The sequence below is a fragment of the Muntiacus reevesi genome, chromosome 3 (genome assembly GCF_963930625.1).
Source record: "Muntiacus reevesi chromosome 3, mMunRee1.1, whole genome shotgun sequence".
Classification (NCBI taxonomy): domain Eukaryota; kingdom Metazoa; phylum Chordata; class Mammalia; order Artiodactyla; family Cervidae; genus Muntiacus; species Muntiacus reevesi.
The window spans coordinates 88,487,874-88,512,104 of record NC_089251.1 but is presented as its reverse complement, the minus strand read 5'-3'; the positions used below and the strand labels follow the sequence as shown (position 1 = coordinate 88,512,104).

Below are 24,231 nucleotides of genomic sequence, written 5' to 3'. Positions count from 1 at the left end.
AGGAATTCCTTAACTCTTCCTGAGAGGATGGAAGGATAGGAAAGCTTCCCAGAGAAAATACTGCTTAAGCTGGTTCTTAAAGAATGAGTAGAAAAAAAAAAAAAAGAATGAGTAGGAAGGTTTTCTAGATAAATAAAACCTTGAGGCAGCATTTCAAATAGGGACTAGCAGGTACAAAGGCACAGAGATATAAAAAGATAATGAGGTTTATTATATGCTCCTAGCAGATTAAAACAGCAAACAAAAACCAAAAAACTATCAGTGGGCTTGGTCGGAAGGCATGTCACAACTGAATTAACTTATGATCATACCTGCTCAGTAATAGATGCAAATTTTAGGGAAAAAGTATAATATCTTCAGGTTGTTGGCAGGGTGTCAACAGTTTAGAAATACAAATACTGACTTTTGGGAACTATTACACTGTAGTGAATTCATCGTGAAGGTCATTATGTGTGTGCACTGTTCAAGGTGCTGAAAATGTAATCAAACTTACTCTCAAGAGGCTAACAAGCTACCAGGGAGACAGATAAATGATTTATTGTGTAAGTGAGGTAATAGAAATGGGAATAAAGTGCTATCTGACCCAGGAGAAAGGAGTATTTCATAATATGAAATGTTGGAGGAAGATTTCTCAAGTGAGGTGGTATTTGAGCTGTGCCTTGGTGGGTGAAGAGTTAGGAGTGCACTAGACCAAAATTAGGGACTTTGTGAAGACAATTAGTGGTAGGAAAGACTTTAAGAATTATCCCTTTTTGCTATATCTGTTTTGGGCATTCAGTTAATAGTTACATTTGTTCAGGCAGTGTCTGTGAGCATAAAATGTGAATAGTTATGCCACAGTAGAATTTTGTGTCAAAATAAACTGGGTTAAAGTTTTCTGAAATGCAGGGCATCTCTAAAGTCTTTATTATATTAACATCCTTTGTGAATCATGGCTCTTCAAAAGGGCTACATTGTATTCAGCCCACCCCCACAGCATACCTAAACATCTTTTGGAACAGAATTATATGAGACAGAATTTGAGGAATGATGAATTAAAATATATTTTTACCAAACCAAGGTTTATCGGTAGTCTCCATGTCCACTGTAAAATAATGTATAATTCTATAATCTCATAGATAAGAAGGAGAGGAAGGAGAGACATTTGGAGAGAAAAAATACATTCTAGCCAAGTTATTATCATCTTGGTCAATGTGTCCCAAATTTTAAAAATGATTATTATATGATCACCTCCTCTCTTGAAAAGTATGCCTTGTTAATATTTTGAAATGCTATAAAGTGATCAGACACACCCTGGGAAGGGACAGAACCAGAGCAGGAGTCAGTGGTGGGGGCAGGCAGAGGCCGTCTTGGAATGGTACTCTTCCACCTTGAGAGAATGCTGCTTTTATTTTGCATTAATTTTAGGCCATATTAGACATATATTTTTCTAGTAGGGCATTTTAAGAGCATGCTGAAAATCCACACCCTTTTCTGACTCTGGAATTTCAGGGGATGATTGCCAGTGTTTTCTTTTCAATAAGATTTGGTTATATGAGAATTAATTAATGACCTTGCTGCATAATTTTAATTCATCTGTCAAATTCTGATTATGATTAACTCCCAAGGTATTGTTAAATAGGAGCTGACTTCTCTGCCTGGTGAAATGAGTCACCTTGCAGTAATCTAATATCCTGCACCACTTCAGAAGCATCATGAAAGACACATTCAGAAATGAGCTTAATGTATTTACATAGTTATGCTTGGTATTGTTTGTAGTTGCATGAAAAGGATAACTCCAGTGTATCAACAGGAGCTGCTTAAGTAAACCTTGATACATCCAAAACCATGGAATATTGTATAGCTGTAAAAAGAATGAGGAAGAGAAACACAAGGGTAGAATAAGAATATAATATTGCTTATAATTTGCAAAAAGAAATTCTGAAATAATATATAAGAAACCAATGAAAGAAGTAGAAGTGGGAATCAGATTTCACTGTATATGCCTTTATACATGCATGCGTGCTACGCTGCTTCAGTCGTGTGTCTGTGCAACCTTGTGGACTGTAGCCCACGAGGACCCTCTGTCCATGGGGATTCTCCAGGCAAGAATACTGCAGTGGGTTGCCATGCCCTCCCCCAGGGGACCTTCCTGACCCAGGGATCAAACCCATGTCTCTCATGTCTCCTTCACTGGCAGGCAGGTTCTTTATCACTAGGGCCACCTGGGAAGCCCATATATGTATAAATAAAAATTTTTTGAATCATATGTTTGTATTACCTTTTCAAAAAAATGAGTGAGTAAATGAATAAATGGATGAAATGGAGTGAAGAGAAAGAGAGGAGAAAAAAGGATCTGAGGTGCTGCCCATCTCTTTAGTATCAGGTGAATACATAGTTATTAGTATAGTGGAAAAGATTGCAAGAGAGGCCCCAGGAAAGATTTGGCAGCTTTATTTTTCTTGTTTACTCAGTTTTGTATATTTAAAAAAATATTGAAACTGCCAAATGGCAGTCCCCATTGCTTCAATAGCTGCTTTTTTTTATATTCACTTGTATTTTTTCATATGCATATGTATTATTTTTAATTGCATTTACATTTCTAATATTTTTAAACTTACCTAATTGTTTTTTTTTTTCTGTGTCACTATAGAAGGACCTTTAAAAAAAAAAGAAGACAGGGCAGTTTTGTTTAGTGCACATTCCCAAAGTTGTCTGAGCTACCTCAAGAGGCAGGAAATTCAAGCCCTCTAGTTTATACGGCACATACATATATTAGAAAAAATAAGAATAAGAAAAGAACATTTGTCCCTGATTATAAAAACCACACTTTTAAAAGTAATAATTCAGAATGCAAAATAAAAGGAAAAATGTCTTTAATTTTGCCACCCAAAACATTCTATTTTTTTATTTTAGACCTTTTTATGCATATAAACCTTTCCAAAAATAGAATTATAATATCTATTTTTCTTTCATTGTTGAGATGCTGAGGTAGAGATTTATTTTTTTTCCTATTTCTTAGTTTTAGACCATCCTTGCATTTCTGGGCTGAACCCTATTTGATCATAACTTTTTCGTTTTGCTTTATTTTTAAATAATTTGGTTTTATTTGATCCTGTTTTATTTGAAATTATGTTTGTAGCGTGGAAAATGTTTTAAAAATATTGTCTCTAAAAGTATATTTAAGACATTCTTAACTTACGGAACACAAATAGCATTAAATTTTCCAAATAACATGAATAAGGCTGAGTTCATCAAAAGATATGTGAATATTGTTAGGGCTCCAACCTCATAACACATTTGAATTAATTTTCAAAAAAAATTAATTTTCAGTGAAGTCTGCTAGTTTGAAAATTAACAAGTTTTTCACATACTAACTCACTGTTCCCTGGTTGTTCAATCTAGAGCCCATGACATTTCATAGTTAAAATAGTTCTGGCATGCTTATGGAGTTAGTTTTTGTTTTTGTTTTTTAATTTTAATGGAGTACAGTTGCTTTAAAATGTTGTTTTAGTTTCTCCTGTACAATAAGGGGAATCAGTTATACATATACATATATCCCCTCTTATTTGGGTTTCCTTCCCATTTAGGTCACACAAAGTGTTGAGTAGAGTTCCCTGTGCTTACAGTAGGTTATCCTTAGTTATCTATTTTATACACGTGTGTGCATGCTAAGTTGCTTCGGCTGAGTCCAGCTATTTGCGACCCTATGGACTGTAGCCTGCCAGGCTTCTCTGTCCATGGGATCCTCCAGGCTTGCAGTGGGCTGCCATGCCCTCCTCCAGGGGATTTTCCCAATTCGGGGATCAAGCCTGCATCTCTTGAGTCTCCTGCATTGGCAGGCGAGTTCTGTACCAATAGCACCACCTGGGAAGTGCACTTTATACATAGTAGTGTATATATGTCCATCCCAATCTATCATTTTATCCCACTCTCCTTCCGTCCTTGGTATCCATAAGTGAAAGTCGCTCAGTCATGTCTGACTCTTTGCGACCCCATGGACTATACAGTTCATAGAATTCTCCAGGCCAGAATACTGGAGTGGGAAGCCTTTCCCTTCTCCAGGGGATCTTCCCAACCCAGGGATCAAACCCATGTCTCCTGCATTGCAGGCAGATTCTTTACCAGTTAAGCCACAAGGGAAGCCCAAGAATAATGGAGTGTAGTCTATCCCTTCTCCAGCAGATCTTCCCAACCCAGGAATCAAACTGGGGTCTCCTGCATTGCAGGCGGATTCTTTACCAGCTAAGCTACTAGGGAATCCCTTGGTATCCTTAGGTTTGTTCTTATAGCATGGAAATTGGTCTGTGATTTTCTTTTGTGTTGTTTTTGTTCTGTTTAATGTGTTGAGCTACCTGTATACTGTGGGCTTCCCAGACGGCTCTAGTGGTGAAGAACCTGCCTGCCAATGCAGGAAACATAAGAGACACAGGTTCCATCCCTGGATTGGGAAGATCCCCTGGGGAAGGAAATGGAAGCCCTCTCCAGTATTCTTGCCTGGAGAATCCCAGGGACAGAGGAACCTGGCAGGCCGTGGTCCATAGGGTCACACAAAGTCAGACATGACTGAAGCAACTTGGCACGTAGGAACCTGTGTACTAATCATTAGAAGGTTCTCTTCATTTGTTTGTGTTCTGAACCAGTTCATGGGGATTACCTGCTTTTTGAAAGTATACTTGTGGACTGTAGACTGGTCTTGCCCGTCCTTTAGAATGCATTAAAATCAGGGAAAATGAGGTTTTAATAGGGCTTCCCAAGTGGCGCTGGTGGTAAAGAACATAACTGCTAGTGCAAGAGACTTAAGAGACGCAGGTTTGATCTCTGGATTAGAAAGATCCCCTGGAGGAGGGCAACCCACTGTGGTGTTCTTGCCTGGAGAGTCCCATGGACAGAGGAACCTGGCAGGCTACAGTCCACAGGATCGCACAGAATTGGACACGACTGAAGCAACTTAGCACGCGTGTACAAGATTTTAGTATAGTGTAAACAGGAGCAGAAAAGAATGTAATTATTTGAGAGTTTGCTTTTGATAGTGGCGTTCTCATTGTCCAATACTTAGACTTGTGCTGAGGTTGTACTCACCATCTGAGAGTTTACCAGATGTAACTGTCTATATATACCAAATGTGCATACCAGGGCTTTTCAGTCCCCATTGAAAGCAAGGTCGTGCAGTAAAATTCTACCTAGCTAGAAGCTTTTGAAGAATGGAGAATTCTGGTTTAATTCTATTAACTTGGAAAGTATAAAGGTGAAAGAAGTCCTAAACTTGAACTCCCTGTTGAATGCAATGGAGTTCTAATAGCAAATAATTCCACTTTTCTTCTTTAGTAAGTTTGATATCTTCAGACCTAGTTGATGTTTTGTTACAGAATCACTATAAGTATATGAGGCACATATTCTTAAGATCTTTTTTTTAGAACTTGGATGTAAGAGGATGAAAATGTATTGCGTGAAATCAGACTGGATGAGAACTGATGCCTGTTAAGTATCCATTTCAAACTAAATCTCTGATTGCAGCTTGTTTTGTTATCTAACTTGTTAACTTGAGGGTGGGAGTTGTGAGGAAAGTATGTCTTAATTGGATGTCTTTATTCCTTGTCAAGATAGAGTATACAGGAGTATACAGTACCCCTGGCTTTGGACATATAGAAGGAAACCCGTTTTTCTACTTGCTGTAAACCAGTGGTGCTTCAGAGTCACATTGCTGGGCCCCACCCAGAGTTTCTGATTCCACAGGTCTAGGCTGGGGCCTGGTAATTTGCATTTCTAACAAGTTCCCAGGGGATACTGATGCTGCTGGACCAGGGACTAAATTTTGAGAACCATTGCTGTATACTAATTTCTATAAATTCTAGAAATCTGGTTCTAGAAGAAAGCTGAATTTAGTCTGGGAGTGTAACAAGTGAGGAGGTTATGGAGCAGATCATGAAAGACGCAACTGTTGCTACTAAGCATAGTGTTTGAGTTCAGGTAATGAGCAGTGTATAGGGATATGACATAATTCTTGTTTCATGATTGGAAATCCTAGCCAAATATCAAGTGAGAAATTTTATTTCATTTGCAAGGCTTAGAGACCAGGGGATTCTGGTCAAATAGGATTAAGTGATTAATCCTGTAAGAGTGGGGGTTATTTATATGTCTCTTCTGTATTCTCCAGTTAACATTTAGCCTTGCTTTAGAAGGGCTGATGTTTGTTTTAACTGGGAAAGTGCTTTGAGTGCTTATTAAAATGAAAGTTTTGTGTGTTTTTAAAGATATTAGCTATATTTATTCTTAAAATTTTTTAAACAGTCATTTAAGAGAATAAGAAAAACTATTTTTGAAAAAAAAACCTCACTGTAATTATTTTATATGTTGGAGAATATCATCTGCTTCATAAAACATCAGGCAAAAAAAAAAAACACATCAGGCATCTTATGGATTTTTTTTTTTAAGTGGTTCAGCATTACATTGTTTGAGGTAATACTAGTAATTCTCATAATCCTTCTGAAGATAAAAAATGAAGGACAAAAATGAAGACCTGGCATAGAAGCTGGGTGCAGAAGACAGCTATGAAGGAATACATAAATATATGCACACATCTACACACACACACGTACATATATAAAAAATACATATATTTTAAATTATGGTTATTATTTTAGCTAAAGACAAAGATACTTGTTCTGAATTTAGGCATCAACTCTGGAAGCCACACCTTTTCCTGAAGGAGTTTTACTTCAACAAGTTTTTCTCACTTGTCTGCTACCTCATTTCTGTTCCACTGCTGACTCCCGTAGCTGTCAAGTTGACCAGCTGGTCCCTCATTGACTGCTGGAGGAATAACTGGTATTGCAGACAGTGGTTGGGACAGACTCCCTGCTGGGAAACACTCTTGTTTTCCTCCCACCCCCACAGAGGAGAACTAGGAGGAGGAAAAGGAGAGTAGAACTATATCCTACAGGTCAGGCCCCTGCTCCTGAAGCTCATCGCACAGCCACTGGCTTTCTAAAGTACAGTGTGTTTGTGGGCCCCACCCAGAGACCTGAGTCGTGGTCTGATAGAATGGAGCCTGGGGGCTGCATTTTTAACAACTTCCTGAAGAAATCTTATGTAGCCAGATGGACTCATGCCAGTGCTGGTCCTAGGTGAATTTTCACCAGCAGTGGTAAAATAATGGGCTTCCCAGCTGGCGCTAGTAGTAAAGAACCCACCTTCCAATGCAGGAGACATAGAGATGCAGGTCCTATCCCTGAGTCGGGAAGCTCCCCTGAAGGAGGGTATGGCAACCCGCTAGAATATTCTTGCCTGGAGAATCCCATGGACAGAGGAGCCTGGCGGGCTACAGTCCATGGGGTCGCATAGAGATAGACACGACTGATGCAACTCAGCAGTCAGGCAGGTGGTAAGATAAAGTTAGGACCACATAGTGTTTTTTATAAAACTTCATTTATTCAATACAAAGAATTAGAAGTTCTTGCATTAAATTAAGACCTTTTTATATTTTGTGGTGTTTAAAATATCCTTTTATACGATTATGTTGATAAGGATGTTTTCTGGGCTTCCCTCGTAGCTCAGTTGGTAAAGAATCCGCCTGCAATGCAGGAGACCCTGGTTCAATTCCTGGGTCGGGAAGATCTGCTGGAGAAGGGATAGGCTACCCACTCTGGTATTCTTAGGCTTCCCTGTGCTCAGTTGGTAAAGAATCCACCTGCAGTGTGGGAGACCTGGGTTGGGAACATCCCCTGGAGAAGGGAAAAGCCACCCACTCCAGTATTCTGGCCTGGAGAATTCCATGGACTCTATAGTCCATGGGGTAGCAAAGAGTCGGACACAACTGAGCGACTTTCACGTTCACTTTTCAAGGATGTTTTCTATCACCCTTATTTAGTTAAAACAAGTTACAATCTTGTGTTGTCCTCGAAATACTTGTAAAAATTGATTGTCTGTGAAATCCTAAAGATTATCTCTTATCTACTCATTCTTTTTAAGTTGCTTTTTTTATTTTTTATTTTTTTTATTTTTTATTTTTTTAAGTTGCTTTTAAGTACTTTGAAATACAGGTTCATAGAGGGTCCTAAATCTTTGGTTAGATAAATTTTGGAATTTAGAATTTTTCATATTTTAGAGATGCTTTCTCTGTATGTTATGTAATGCTTCAGGGGGGTCTGGCGTGAACCCGTAGTCACACACATTAATGTTTCTGAGGAAAGCAAGAGTATTCACTGTCAGTAAGATAAATGAAGGCTATATATAGCTTCACATCAGTTCAGGCCAAGTTTTACTGTCAACTGAGTTTTGACGTGAAGCATATGGAAATTTTTTAGCTTTTAGAGTTTTGTGGATTTTGGAGTTGTGCATAGGAGTAGGATGGACATATTTGGGGTCTGCTTTCTCAACCTCAGAGTGCTGGCAAGCTTCAAATTAAATGGAGCTGAGTGTGCTTATGGTAGGGAATAATTTATTCTGATTTAACACACTGGTGTGTGATGTGACCTCATTTGCATTTTCCTTCCAAAGACTAGTCCTTTTGTTGAGGGGCATTTTTCTTCAACCTGGTTCCCCCAACTCCCATTTGCAATCTTTGAGAAAAATCAGTTTTATATCTGAGCCATCTGGAACTAAAGTGAGAAGTGTGAGAGTGTAGAGTAGTGGCTAAGAGTGTGGGCTTTGGGCACAGAAAGACAAGTTTAAGCCCCAATTCTGGCACTCACTAGATTGCACCTTACTTGAAAACAAATCTCTGAATGTTGGAGATTTCATCTGAAAAACCAGACCATCTATCTCAACAGGATTGCTGCAGAGATTAAAAGAGAATGTTAGTGAAGTATGTAGAAGAGCTTTTGTTTTATTCTCATCTTTTCCTGCTGGTATCTGGGTAGCTTATGTGCTTCCCTCTGTGTAGCTGGATTGTCATGTGATGCCCTCTCTTTCCCTTAGAGGTTCTGGGTTGCTGCACTTTCCCAATTCATGACCTGCTTCTGTTCCATTCTTGTGTCTTAGTCATCAAATCCTGCCTCAGCAATGATTTCCACACCAAAACCCCCACAAACTCCTAAGCGTTATATGGACCTAGTAGTTTTACAAAAAATTAAATATCTTAGGGTAGAGTCCACATTATGCAGCATGAGGCCTTTCACTATCTGAAGTGTACCACTCATTTTTTTCATCTTTAACTTACTCCAGCACTGTGTTCCCACTAACCAGGGAAGTCTTTCACTTTCTCCCATGAAACAGTTCTCTTACTCTGGCCTCTCTAGGACTCACCTTCTACAGCAAATTAATTTTAAAGAAGTTTCTCCCACCCTGAATGATACCTTTCCTAAAAAGATTTCTAGTGAATACAGTTTTCTTAACCTGATTACATGTGCATTTCAACTGCTTAGCTCCTTTTTCCCTGCTATGATGTGGAAAACAATTCTTTTTTTCTAGAAATTTATCAAATAAAATGAGTATGTGGTCCTTTTTGGTGATATTTGTTGAGATTCATGTTATGGATTTCTTCCAGTTTAGGTAATCCTCTCTGGTAAGACTGCAGCTAGTGAAGAGAATGTTATAGCCACCTGGTGTTATTAAATGCTAAAATAGTAAACAAGAACATGTAAAATATTTTCAAAGAATAGAATTAGGACTTTTTTTTTTCCCTCAGGAGTAAGTTAACCTGTAAAAACAGATTCCTGAGTGATACTGTCACTCACTGGCTGTGCAGAATAATTGTTAATACTCAGTGAAGAATACTCAGCCCATGTCCAGGCCCCTGAAAGCATGGACATCCCTTCCTAAGTTGTGAAATTTAGAATATAGCATTCTAGAAATGGTAGTTTGTCAACAGATTGTTTATTAAAGACTTGGTGGGCACATAAAAGCATACTAGAAAGTGTAAAGGGGCTTCCCTGGTGGCTCAAGAGGGTAAAGAATCTGCCTGCCATGCAGGAGACCCAGGTTCAATCCCTAGGTTGGGAAGATCCCCTGGAGAACATCATGGCAACCTGCTTCAGTATCCTTGCCTAGAGAATCCCATGGACAGAGGGGCCTGGCAGGCCCCATGGAGTCACAAAGAGTCAGACACAACTGAGTGACTAACACACATACAGAAAGTGTAAAAGACTTGATTCTTGCCCTCAGGAAACTTCTGAGGTTATAAATAGACCATTCCCAAAATAAATAGCAAGTAATTATCAATAGAGTGTATGTATAATCAGTTGTAAAATAGGGATGGAGGTGGGGAAGACCTTAGGCAGAGATTGTATTTAGGCTTCTATAGTGGCAGTTCTAATATTATTATACATTTGAGTTATGACCAACCTAGACAGCATATTAAAAAGCAGAGACGTTACTTTGCCAACAAAGGTCCGTCTGTTCAAGGCTATGGTTTTTCCATTGGTCATGTATGGATGTGATAGTTGGATTGTGAAGAAAGCTGAGCGCCGAAAAATTGATGCCTTTGAACTGTGGTGTTGGAAAAGACTCTTGAGAGTCCCTTGGACTGCAAGGAGATCCAACCAGTCCATCCTAAAGGAGATCAGTCCTGGGTGTTCATTGGAAGGACTGATGCTGAAGCTGGAACTCCAGTACTTTGGCCACCTCATGCGAAGAGTTGACTCATTGGAAAAGACCCTGATGCTAGGAGGGATTGGGGGCAGGAGGAGAAGGGGATGACAGAGGATGAGATGGTTGGATGGCATCACTGACTCGCTGGACATGGGTGTGAGTAAACTCCGGGAGTTGGTGATGGACAGGGAGCCCTGGCGTGCTGTGATTCATGGGGTCGCAGAGTCGGACACGACTGAGCAACTGAACTGAACTGAACTGAATACATTTTAAGAGCAAGGTGAACTGTCATCATATCAGTTTAAGACATTTAGAAGCCTTTGTTATTCAGAAAAGTTACACATTTCATATATAATAATTTGCCTATAGGAATATTTTGGTTAATGTTATCTGTTAAAGACTTCAGTTTGCAATATCTTCCCTGTTAGTAGCATTTGATACCTTGTATTTAGTAGCACTTAATACCTTGTATTTAGTAGCATTTAATACTGTATATGGAGATGTCAAAGTCCCCAACCACTGCCTGATGTTATTCTGGGAGGACAGACAATTGATGGTTTTCACCTAGGGAAGCAGAACGTGCTATATTGACTGTAATCAAGTGTTGATTCTGCCTTTGGAAGTGGCTTTAAATGCTGTATAGAGAATATTTGGTGTCTGTTCTGTACATTTCCAGTAGAATAATTATAATATCACAGAACATCCCAGGCATTGTTTATAAAGGTTTGTGAGTTGTTAGTTAGATTTAAAATGTAATAATCAGATAAGTAAATAAAGCAATTAATTAATTAGTGAAATACTTGGTAGTTAAGACTTCTCAGATCAAAGAATTTATTCTACCTGGCCATTAATTTGTTTTTTGGCTTCGCCTTGCAGCATGCAGGATCATAGTTCCCCAAACAGGGGTTAAACCTGTGTCCCCCACAGTGGAAGTGTGGAGTGGTAACCACTGGAAACCATGAATTTTTTTTAATTAAAAAAATTTTTTGCAAAGAGCATTCACAAGGTTGATATTTTGTAAAACACCAATTTGAGAACTGCTGACGTGTAAGAATTATGGAAATTGAGATTTGTTCTATTCCACATAGTGTCTGCCACTGTCTTAGAGGAATTGGTCTTAGCCTTTAGCCTTTCTGTATATCAGGATCACATGCACACAAAAATGCAATGTTGGGGGCCTTCCCTGGTGGGCCAGTGGTTAAGAAGCTACCTTTCAAAGAGGGAACACAGGTTTGATCCCTGGTGAGGGAGCTAAGATCCCACATGCCACAGCTAAGATTCAATGCAGCCAAAAATAAATAAATATTTACCAATAAAAAAATACATATATGGATATATACAAATGCCTGGCCTTGGCTCAGGCCCAACAAATTATATTGCTTAGCAAGCATACTAACATTTTCTTGGCAAGTTCTTTTCTTGCATCCAGTGAAAGGTAACTGATGGAGCATTTGTGTATTGAGATCAGTATAGGAAAGCCTAGCAGTGTGATTACTTACTTGTTTTCTCTTAAAGGCCATGCAACTTCTTTGAGAACAAATGAAATAGAGGAACAAGGTCATTCTAATTCAAGATTGACCTATAATTTGTTTTAAAATCTCTGTACAGATACCTTACGTGTCGTGTCCTGCCTCCCCTTCCCACCTCAAAAAAGTTGAACCACTCATTTGTCTCCTTTACACCTCCATCTTCCACCAGATGATGGAGAAAAGTTGATGGGTTTATATACTTTGTAAAACTTTGTAAACAAGGAGCCAGATAAATTAGTGCAAAATATAACATCCTACATGGTGAAGGGAGAATCAAAGTGGAGTCTGTTTTGGTAAGAGAGCTCTTTAAATGGAGCTGGGAGTCCATTAGTTTGTTTTGTTGTTATTGTTGTTGTTCTTGAGAGGCCATTAGTGAAGTGACATCTCAACCTGAGTGGAATCAGACCTTTTGCCACCTGCTGGAAACTTAGGATACTTATGGAACCCTTACCCTAAAATAACAGTAACAGTCTATCTACTTACTGGACCAAATATTTTCCTGTTTGTGTCAGAGTCAAGCACAATTCTCACCAGTGATTTTTATTCTTCAGTTTATTAATGTGGTGTGCCACATTGATTGATTTGCAGATATGGAACAACCCTTGTATCCTTGGGATAAGTCCCACTTGATCTTGGTGTGTGTACATGCATGCTTAGTCACTTAGTTGTGTCTGACTCTTTGCAACCCTTGGAGAGTAGCCTACCAGGCTCCTCTGTCCATGGGGTTTTTCAGGCAAGAATACTGGAGTGGGTTGCCATTTTCTTTTCCAGGGGATCTTCCACACACAGGGATTGAACCCACATCTCCTGTGTCTCCCGCATCGCAGGCAGATTCTTATCCCACTGAGTCATCAGGAAAGCATCCCTTTAAAGCATTGTTGGATTCAGTTTGCTAATATTTTATTGAGGATTTTTGCCTCTATGTTTATCATGATACTGGCATATAATTTTATTATTTTGTTGTGTCTTTGTTGAGTTTAAGTATCAGGGTGATGCTGGTTGATAGAATGAGTTTGGAAATATTTCTTACTCTGCAAATTTTTGGAATAGTTTGAGAAAGAGTGGTGTTAACTCTTCTCCAGGTGTTTGGTAGAATTCACCTATGAAGCCATGTGGTTCTACAATTTGTTTCTTGGGCATTGTTGTAGTTACTGATTTAATTTCGGTACTGTTTATTAATCTGTTCATATTTTTCATTTCTTCCTGTTCAATCTGGGATATTGTATATCTCTAGGAATTTGTCCTTTTCTTTTAGTTGGACCATTTTATTTGCATATAGTTGCTTATATTAATCTCTTATGATCCTTTATATTTCCATGTTGTTGTTAATAACTTCTTTTCATTTCTGATTTCATTTATTTGGGCCCTCTTTTTTTCTTATTGTATCTGGCAAATGGTTTATCAATTTTATTTATTTGTCTTTTCAGAAAACCAATTCTTAGTTTCACTCACCTTTTCTCTTTTCTCAGTCTCTATTTCATTTATTTCTACTCTAATCTTTATGATGTCTTTCCTTCTACTAACTTTGGGCTTTGTTCTTCTTTTTCTAGTTTGTTTAGTGTAAGTTTAGGTTGTTTATTTTAGATTTGTTTTATTTTCTGAAATTGGCTTATATCACCGTAAACTTACCTGCTCAGGCTGCATCCCATAGATTTTGGATCATTGTGTTTTTGTTTTTATTTGTCTCCAGGTATTTTTTTATTTATTCTTTGATTTCTTAAGTGATCCATTGGTTGTTTAGTAGCATATTGTTTATCCTCTACATGTTTATATTTTTGCAGTGCTTTTCTTATAGTTAATTTTTTGGTCACATAGCATTCTGGTTGAAAAAATGCTTGATAGGATTTCAATTTTCTTAATTTTACTAAGGCTTAGCTGTGATGTATCCTGGAGAATGCTGCCTGTGTATTTGAAAAGAATGTATTCTACTGCTTTTGGATGGAATGTTCTGTATGTATCTGTTAAGTCCATCTGATCTAATGTGTCATTTAAGGCTAGTGTTTCCTTATTGATTTACTCTCTGGGTGATCTGTTCATTGATGTAAGTGAGGTGGTAAAGTCTTCTATAATTATTTCATTACTGTTGATTTCTCCCTTTATGTCTGTATTTATGTTATGTTAATATTTGCTTTGTATATGTGTACATCCTCCTATGTTGGGTGCATATACATTTACAGTTGTTACAGTTTCCTTTTGGATTAATCCCTTAATCATTACATAATATCCTTCTTTGTCTCTTGTAACCGTCTTTGTTTTAAATTCTATTTTGTCAGTATAGGTATTGTTATCATGGCTTTCTTTTGATTTCCATTTGCATGGAGTATGTTGTTCCATCCCTTTACTTTCAGTCTGTATGTTGCTTTAGGTATGAATTGAATCTCTTGTAGGCAGTATATATAAGTGTGAAAGTGAAGTCACTCAGTCATGTCTGGTTCTTTGCGACCCCATGGACTGTAGCCTACTAGGCTCCTCTGTCCATGGGATTTTTCAGGCAAGAGTACTAGAGTGTGTTGCCATTTCTTTCTTCAGGAGATCTTCCCAACCTAGAGATCAAACCTGGGTCTCGCCCATTGCAGGCACGCCCATTACCATCTGAGCCACCAGGGAAGCCCTCATATATAACCCAGGTCTCCCACATTGCAGACAGATTCTTTACCATCTGAGCCACAAGGGAAGCCCAAGAATACTGGAGTGGGTAGCCAGCCCTACTCCCGAAGATCTTCCCGACCCAGGAATCCTAATGGTTTCCTACATTACAGATGGATTCTTTACCAACTGAGCTATCAGGGAAACCTATATATTTATGTATGAAGTGAAGAAGCGAAGTGAAGTCACTAGATCGTGTCCAAGTCTTTGCAACCCTGTGGACTGTAGCCCACCAAGCTCCTCCGTCCATGGGATTCTCCAGGCAAGAATACTGGAGTGGGTTGCCAGTTCCTTCTCCAAGGGATCTTCCCGACCCAGGGATCGAACCCAGGTCTCCGGCATTGCGGGCAGACACTTTATCTTTGTCTTTTGATTGGAGTCTTTAGTCTCTTTACACTTAAAGTAATTATTGATAGATATGTATTTATTGCCATTTTATTTTTGTATTTGTAGTTCCTATTTGTTCTTTTATTTTGCTTTTGTTCTCTTTTCTTGTGTGGGCTTCCCTGGTGGCTCAGCTGGTAAAGAATCCGCCTGCAGTACTGAAGACTTGGGTTCGATCCCTGGGTTGGGAGGATTCCCTGGAGAAGGGAAAGGCTACCCACTCCAGTATTCTGGCCTGGAGAATTCCATGGACTGTATATAGTCCATGGGGTCACAAAGAGTTGGAGACAACTGAGCAACTTTCACTTTCACTTGTGATGTAATGACTGTTTTAGTGTTGCATTTAAACTTCTTCTCTTTCTTGTGTGTATCTATTATAGATTTTGGGTTCATGGTTACAGTGAGGTTTACTTATAGCAATATGTTTATTTATTTTAAGTTGCCAATCTCTTAATTTCAAGCACATATTAACAATTCTGCATTTTTACTCCCTTCTCATGATTACTATTTTTGTCATCATATTTTACCATTTTGTTTTGTGACTCCTTTAATTGAAGATATAGATGATTTTACTAGTTTTATCCTTTAACCTTCCTACTAACTTTGTATGTAGTTAAATTTACTACCTTTAGTGTAGACTTTACCAGTGAGCTTTTTTCTTTTGTAATTTTCAGGCTTCTAGTTGTGACCATTTCTTTTTTGCTTAGAGAAGTCCCTTGAACATTTCTTGTAAAGCTGGTTTGGTAGAGCTGAAATCTTTTAGCGTTTGCTTCTTTTAAAACTTTTGAGGACTTCCCTGGTGGTATGCTGCATAGGAATCTGCCTACCATTGCAGGGGACCATGGGTTTGATCTCTGGTCCAGGAAGATTCCACATGCCACGGAGCAGCTAAGCCCATGTGCCACAACTGTTGAGCCTGTGCTCTGGGGCCCGTGAGCCACATTTACTGAGCCCCTATACTGCAGCTGCTGAAGCCTGTGTGCATAGAGCCTGTGGTCCACAACAGCAATGAGAGGGCTTCCCAGCTGGTGCTAGTGGTTAAAAAAAAAAAAAAAAAAGCTCACCTGCCAGTGCAAGAGACTTCAGAGATGTGGGTTCAGTCCCTGAGTTGGGAAGATCCCCTGGAGGAGGAAATGGCAACACACTCCAATATTCTTGCCTGGAGAATCGCTTGTACAGAGGAGCCTGGCAGGGCTACAGTCCATAGCATCCCAAAAGAATCAGACACAACTGAAGTGACTTAGCACACATGCACCGCAATGAGAAGCCCATGCACTGCAACAGAGTAGCCCCTGCTTGCCACAACTAGAGAAAGCCCACGTTCAATGATGAAGACCCAATGCAACCAAAAATAAATATATTTGAAAAAAGTTTTAACCTCTCCATCAAATCTGAATGAAAGCCTTGCCAGGTGGAGTATTCTTGGTTGTGGGTTTTTCCCTTTTATCTCTTTAATTATATTGTGCCAGTCCCTTCTGGCCTTTAGAATTTCTGCTGAAAATTCAGCTGACAGCCTTATGGGCGTTACCGTGTATGTAACTCATTGCTTTTCCCTGCTGCTTTTAATATTTCATCTTCATCTTTAATTTTTGCCATTTTAATTACAGTGTGTCTTGGTGTGGCCATCTTTGGATTGATCCTGCTTGGAACTCTGTGTTTCCTGGACCTGGCTGGCTGTTTCCTTTTACAGGTTAGGAAAGTTTTCAACTATTATGTATTCAAATATGTTCTCTGCCCTACTCGTCAGGCAACTTTTAACAATCTTATGCCCTTTTGTCTTTATGACTCTTTGTTTTCCTTGGAGTACTCTTTTTCAGTTCAATTCAGTCGCTTAGTCGTGTCCGACTCTTTGTGACCCCATGGAGTGCAGCACGCCAGGCTTCCCTGTCTATCACCAACTCCCCGGAGCTTGCTCAAATTCATGTCCATCAGGTCAGTGATGGCATCCAGCCATCTCATCCTCTGTCATCCCCATCTCCTCCTGTATTCAATCTTTCCCAGCATCAAGGTCTTTTCAAATGAGTCGGTTCTTCGCATCAGGTGGCCAGAGTATTGCAGTTTCAGCTTCAGCATCAGTCCTTCCAATGAATATTCAGGGTTTATTTCCTTTAGGATTGACTGGTTTGATCTCCTTGAAGTCCAAGAGACTCTCAAGAGTCTTCTCCAACACCACAGTTCAAAAGCATCAGTTCTTCAGCGCTCAGCTTTCTTTATTATAGTCTGACTCTCACATCCATACATGACTACTGGAAAAACCATAGCTTTGAGTAGACGGACCTTTGTTGGCAAAGTAATGTCTCTGCTTTTTAATATGCTATCTAGGTTGGTCATAGCTTTTCTTCCAAGGAGCAAGTGTCTTTTAATTTCATGGCTGCAGTCACCACCTGCAGTGGTTTTGGAGCCCAAGAAAATAAAATCTCTGTTTCCCCTTTTTTGGGGTTACCCAAATCTGTGTTTCTTGAATTCAATTCTTAAGATCCCAAATAAACTCATTTCTTATTTTCAGCCTCCTGCGTTGTTTTTGGTTTACAGTGTGTATTTAAAATTTATAAAATTACTTTCTATAGGCCTTATGTAGCTTTAAAATGTGTGTGTATGTTATATGTACATACACACACATATTAGAAAAATTAGAAGAGAAAACAAAAGCAAAGTTCTAGAGTTAGAGTTTGGTAGGTTTATCCAGCAACTGTTGGGACAGGGAGACTTATATTCCTGCCACCAGGGAAGTGAAAATCTGCCATGGAGTTAGAGTGTTTCATGGAGTAAGGCTTTGTAATGGATTAAATGTCTCTTCCAATGTGCTTCCCTTGCTCTGACTTTATGCTCATCATCTGTTCTTAATTAGTAATTCTGTTTTACTATAATTAACTATCTGTTACTAATTAAGAATCCCAGGCATTTAGATTTTGAATCATCGGAATGTATTAGCTATTCAAAAGAATAAACAAGTAAGTATCTCTTCCTACCTTCCCCTAGCCTGTACTATGAGCTTTTCCTTCTTTCTCCTTTATTTCTAGCCTCTCCCTTTCCACTAGACTCTTTCTATGAACATTTAAACATGTTCTGGACTCTCCAGTCTTTAAAAATAGTTTCCAGGGACCTTTCATCCCTCTAGTTCCTGTTCATTCCTCTTCCTTTCCTTGGCACCTGGCCCCTTGAAAGAGTTTTGATTACTTCCTGTCACCTGCAATTCATATCTCATTCCTTTTACTTTCTCCCTCATTTCTCTTTAAGGATCCTGCTTTCATCGTGGTCGTAAGAGATCTCCATGGTCCTAAATTCTGTAGACACTTCTCAGCCTTCCTTCTGACCTTGCCTCCCTGGTGGCTCAGCTGGTAAAGAATCCGCCTGCAATGCGGGAGAACCAGGTTCGATCCCTGCGTTGGGAAGATCGCCTGGAGAAGGGAATGGCTACCCACTCCAGTATTCTGGCCTGGACAATTCCATGGACTGTGTATAGTCCACAGGGTCACAAAGAGTCAGACATGACTGAGTGACTTTCACTTTCACTGAGCAACTTTCACTTTTTATTTCAGCCTTCAACATACCTTCCTTACTGGGTATATCAGTCCCCTGTGTCTAATGTGGCAGAGTACCACAAACTAGAGGCTTTAAAACAACATGAATTTTTTCTCTTGCCATCTGGAGGCTAGAAGTCAAAAAGTCAAGAAATAAAAAATCAGGTTGGACTCTCTCTCTGGAGACTGCAGGGGAGAACAGGGGAGAATCTGTTCTTTGCCTGTTCAGCTTGTGTTGCCTGCAGGCATTCCTCGCCTTGTGGCCCCATCAATCCTGTCTCTCCCTCGCCAGTCACATTGCCTCCTTTTCTCTGTGTCAGATCTCCTGCGTTTCTCTTACAACATACTTACCATTGGATTTAGGGCCTCCTGGGATAATGCAGGATGATCTACTTATCTCAAGGTTCTTAATTTAGTTACATCTACAAAGACCCCTATTCTAAATAATGTCGTCTTCACAGATTCTCGGGATTAGAATCTGAACATATCTTCTTGGGGGCTACCTTTCAACTCACTATAAGGGAAGGGTTCTGTCTTCCCTTGATTTCTATGATGGCACACTCCTCTAGTTTCCTTCTCAGTCTCCTTTTCTATCTCCTTGTCTTATCTGACTTTGCCCTTTCTCCCTAGGCAGTATTCTAGGCCCATGACTTCTGTTACCATGTATGTAGACATCTATTCCAAATTTCTATATTTAGTCATACCTCTCTTACTGATGCATACAGACAACCTATTTATTTCACCATTTGAATGTTTCAGAGGCATTACACATTTAATGTGTCCAAAATAGAACTCATCACCCTTTATGCCTCAAACCCCCATCCCCACCCTAGAAAAATCTGCCCTCCCGTAGAGTTCCTTAGCTCAGTGAGTGACATCACCGCTCACCCAGGTGCTTGTGCCAAAGTTATGCTTGATATCTGCCTCACCTTGTCTCCCCATGTCCAGTTCCTCCCCAGAAACACCTAAAATAGTTTTGGAATCTGTCTACTCTCTTCTTACGGCCATTGTCCTAGTTTAAGCAGCTACCTTTTGGTTTTCGTCCGGATTAGTGCATTAGCTGCCTTACTGGTCTCCCATTATCCTCTCTCAGTCTTTCCAATCCATTTTCCATATGGCACCTGAGTGACCTCAAAATATGAATTGAGTCATGTCACTGTGCTGCTGAGAACCGCTTTCAGTGGCTTTCATTGCTTTTAGGATGATATCCAAAATTCTCCATGTAGCCTCTGATGTCCTAGATGATCAGGTCCATCTGCTTCCGCAGCCTCATCTCTCTTCCTTGGCCTTTCTCCAACTTATTCTCCTTTGACTCTTCAACTACATGTGTACATACCTTCTTATAGTTCTTGAAAGTTCCCTTCCTATGCCTCTGAGTCTTTGCACATGGTTTTCCCTCTCTTCCCTCCTGCTAGCTAACAAATTTTTCAGGAATCAATCTAAATGTTGCTTGTTCAGGGAAGCCCTTCCTAGCCACCCCCCACTCCTGAATTAGATTGGGCCTTCCTGTCTTCTAATAGTCCCTTCTGCCTCTCCTTTTAATTTAATACTAATGATTCTTAACTATTTGCTTATCTCTCTCCTGAGAGAATGTAAATACCATGAGGGAAACAACTGTGTACCTTGTGAAAATAGCTGCCAAGCACAGGGCTGAGGGTAGACACACAGAAACTAGTGAGTGAGTGCATCTAATTACCTGAGTTATTAAGGTGTAATTGGGAAAGACCAAAGCCTGAATCTAGTGGCAACGTGTTTGAAGTAAAATAAAATGTAAAACTGTTAACCCATAATGTTTAATTTTTTAAATGGTATTCACCAGACTGAATTGTGGTGCTGGAGAAGACTCTTTAGAGTCCCCTGGACTGCAAGGGGATCAAACAGTCAATCCTAAAGGAAATCAACCCTGAATATTCATTGGAAGGATTGATGCTGAAGCTGAAGCTCCAATACTTTGGCCACCTGATGTGAAGAGCCGACTCACTGGAAAAGACCCTAATGCTGGGAAAGATTGAAGGAGGAGAAGGGGGCAGCAGAGGATGATGTGGTTAGATATCATCACCGATTCAGTGGACATGAATTTGAACAAACTCCAGGAGATAGTGGAGGACAGAAGAGACAGGCGTGCTGCAGTCTATGGGGTTGCAAAAAGTCGGACATGACCTAACGACAGAACAGCAACAACCAGACAGAATGAACTTAACAAAACTGTAGGAAATATAATAGTAGAGACTAGTTTTAATATAAACTACTCAATAGACTTTTTCCCAATAATTGAGTCAGTAGTTCCAAGTATTCTTGACAGTCAAGTTGTTATCCTGGGCATAAGCTAGTTTTAGCTTCTGGAAAAAAAAAATCTCATCTAGGTTCAAAAAAAAAAATAGCCAATTTTTGGATTGGAAAAATTGTTGAATCTGAAAGTTGTGGTTTTTCAAAGTGTTGAACTGATGAAGTAAGTATTCTGGAAATATCCTAGGTATATTAAAAGTCTTGAAGTTCTTTGTGGTTGGGAACCAAGACCTCTATTTCAAGCCAAATATCTTAAACACAAACTCTTGACCAAGGTAAAGTGCTAAATCATATGCTTGGCAGGAGCTTAGCATTCCTGTTTTGACTACATGCTCTACCATCTTCAGCCAAATGTCAATCATTATTTTCCATTTTCAGCATGTTTGCCACATATTTAAGAGGGAAAGTGAGATGGAGGCGGGGAATGAGTTTCAAATAGTTCTTAGATTTCTTAATGCAGTTTAGATACAGACCAGACATCAACTCCTTTATGTGCTATTGAGGTCTAGTTCTTGAAGAACTCCTCAAACAATAGACAAGTGGCAACTGGTGGTTTATATGGCAGAGCTAGATGTCTGTGTTTACTGAATACCTGTGTTATTTATTTATTATTATATAAGGACTTACCCCAAAGTTTAGCAGGCTAAAACAATAAACGTTTACTGTCACAGTCCTGTGGGTCAGGAATCTGGGAGCAGCCCAGCTGGGTGCCCCCACCTCAGAATCGCATGAAGTGCAAGCGGTCGACTGAAACGGCTGCCTCATCTGAGGACTTGATGGTGGGAAGATGACCTTCGAGACTTGCAACCTTCGAAACCTAGGATTTACCATTCTTCAGCAAAACCTCCCCATGCTCACCCCATTACTAACGTCAAGAGGCACCTTCAGCACCAGGTGTCACTGTCACACAATGGGCCCACAAGCCTGTGTTGTTACTGAACTGACCCAGCAACCCAGTGTGCCTAACCGCTGAACCAGGATCTTCTGTGGTCTTTAGCACTGTCTGGGTGTTTTTTTTAAAGTGAGGTTGGACAGAATATGTACTTTTAGTTATAGCATAGATATGAAATTTCTTTATAAATTGTTAAGCCCTATACAAATTACGCTCTTGGATTGCTACTGTTTAGAGAAACCAAACTTCCTAATTGTTTGGAAAAGGTGGAATGGTATAAAATACAAATCAACACTATATAACCTACTGTGGAGAGAACTATTTTCCTAGTATTGACAGTCCCAATCACAGTGTTTTTTACTTTTCTAAAGTGTTTGTGTTAAAAATAAAATTAAAAAAATACTTTTTTAAGTGTTTGTGTTAAATTAGGTAATATCCCCATGTTGAATTTGTGGTAATTTTCCATTCCCTTTCTCATGAACAGGTATATCCTGCAATGTGTTCTCTGTGCTCTGCCTTGCTCTTAAATTAGGATTATTCTGTTCTTTCTTAACTCTGCTTTCCTTTTCTCATGATGGTAATGGGCACTCAGGATTTATTTTGGTGGCAAAGGCAGATGTTTTAGAAAATGGAGCTCTGATTCTCTGTGGGTGACTTCCATAATGTGGGGAGAAATCACTGTGTTGATAGTAAGTGAAGTGAAGTTCGCTCAGTTGTGTCCGACTGTTTATGACCCCATGGACTATACAGTCCGTGGAGTTCTCCAGGCCAGCATACTGGAGTGGGTAGCCTTTCTCTTCTCCAGAGGATCTTCCCAACCCAGGGATTGAACCCAGTCTCCCGCATTGCAGGTGGATTCTTTACCAGCTGAGCCACCAGGGAAGCCCAAGAATACTGGGGTGGGTAGCCTGTCCCTTCTCCAGGGTATCTTCCTGACGCAGGGATCAAACTGGGGTCTCCTGCGCTGCAGGTGGATTCTTTACCAACTGAGCTATGAGAATAGTGAGCAACTGCCAAATGAATCTTTGGAAAGTGCTGTGTAATCTGCTGTCCATCAAGGTTCAAGACCTGTGAAGGGTCTCTGATTAGGAATACCTATTTACTCAGTTGCCCTGACATTCGGAACACACTTGATTCTGTCATTGTTATGCTGAAAATGGAAGTGGTAAAAATAAAAACTGGTTTCTCCCCCTTTATAGCCTTGAGATTATTATTCTGGAGCAGTATTTGAAATAATCGTTGACTTCTTGTCTCTGTCTAAAATATATTAAACTGATATGTTTCATACTACTGCTAAGTCACTTCAGTCGTGTCCGACTCTGTGAGACCCCTCAGATGGCAGCCCATCAGGCTCCCCCGTCCCTGGGATTCTCCAGGCAAGAACACTGGAGTGGGTTGCCATTTCCTTCTCCAATGCATGAAAGTGAAAAGTAAACGTGAAGTTGCTCAGTCATGTCCGACTCTTAGCGACCCCATGGACCGCAGCCTACCAGGCTCCTCTGTCCATGGGATTTTCCAGGCAAGAGTACTAGAGTGGGGTGCCATTGCCTTCTCCAGTATTTCATACTAGGTGCCCTAATTAAACCAACAGTGAATTACATGGGTTCTGTCTTAAATTCTCTTTGAACTATCGATGAATTATTTTTCCATCTTTTTTAATACAGTTTTATTTGCTGGATCTTCGTTGCTGCGCGCTGGCCTTTTCTCTAGTTGGGGTGAGCAGAGGCTACTGTCGAGCTGTGGTGCTCGGGCTTCTTATTCCTTCTTCTCTTTTTGTGGAGCATGGGCTCTAGGGCACATGGGCTTAAGTAGTTGTGTGTGAGCTCAGTAGTTGTGGTTCCCAGGCTCTGGACCACAGGCTCAATAGTTGAGGCATACGGGCTTAGTTACTCCACAGCATGTTGGATCTTCCCAGACCAGGGATGGAAGTCTCCCCTGCTTTGGCAGGCGGATTCTTTACCACTGAGCCACCAGGGAAGCCCTTATTCTTATTACTCTTCACTATTGTACTTTGTCTTTGAAGATTATATTTTCTAATGTTCATGACAGGTTTGAAAATTGAAAAACTCCAGTAACTTTTACTGTACCCAGAAGCAGAGAGGAACTTTTTTGTGAATGTTACCAAGACAGAAATAAGTGAGAAAATAATGTATTAAAACTTAAAGATGCCCCAGGGAGCGCTGGGTAGAGGACTGAGCTAAGATTGAAAGGAGACAGGCTAGAAAGGGAAAATTGCCTAAGCACGATGATCCATGGGTATTTATGGAGTTCCTGATATTGAGGAAGGTTACAAAATATTAAAACTTTCATCTTGTGTTTCAGGAGTTGAGAATCTACAAAAATTATACATATGAAACAGAATAGTTAAGTAGTATTAACACCATGCTCATCACCTACAAGTGCTTAGGGGAGGTACTATAGAGAGTAAAGACTACAATGTTTTGGTTTGCTTTTTTAAATTTTT

At 39.8% G+C, this 24,231-nt stretch overlaps 1 protein-coding gene across 4 annotated transcripts in view; it reads left to right on the top strand.

Moving 5' to 3' along the window:
* PAIP2B (poly(A) binding protein interacting protein 2B) overlaps window positions 1-24,231 on the top strand; it is a 39,783-nt gene that overhangs the window by 5,478 nt on the left and 10,074 nt on the right. For 2 of the 4 annotated variants that reach the window (XM_065929496.1, XM_065929497.1), the window contains one exon: window positions 16,676-16,758. The exons of the other annotated variants lie outside the window; for them this stretch is intronic. The gene's annotated coding sequence lies outside the window, so the exon portion shown is untranslated. The remainder of the gene's footprint in view (window positions 1-16,675; window positions 16,759-24,231) is intronic. 4 annotated transcript variants of the gene reach the window in all.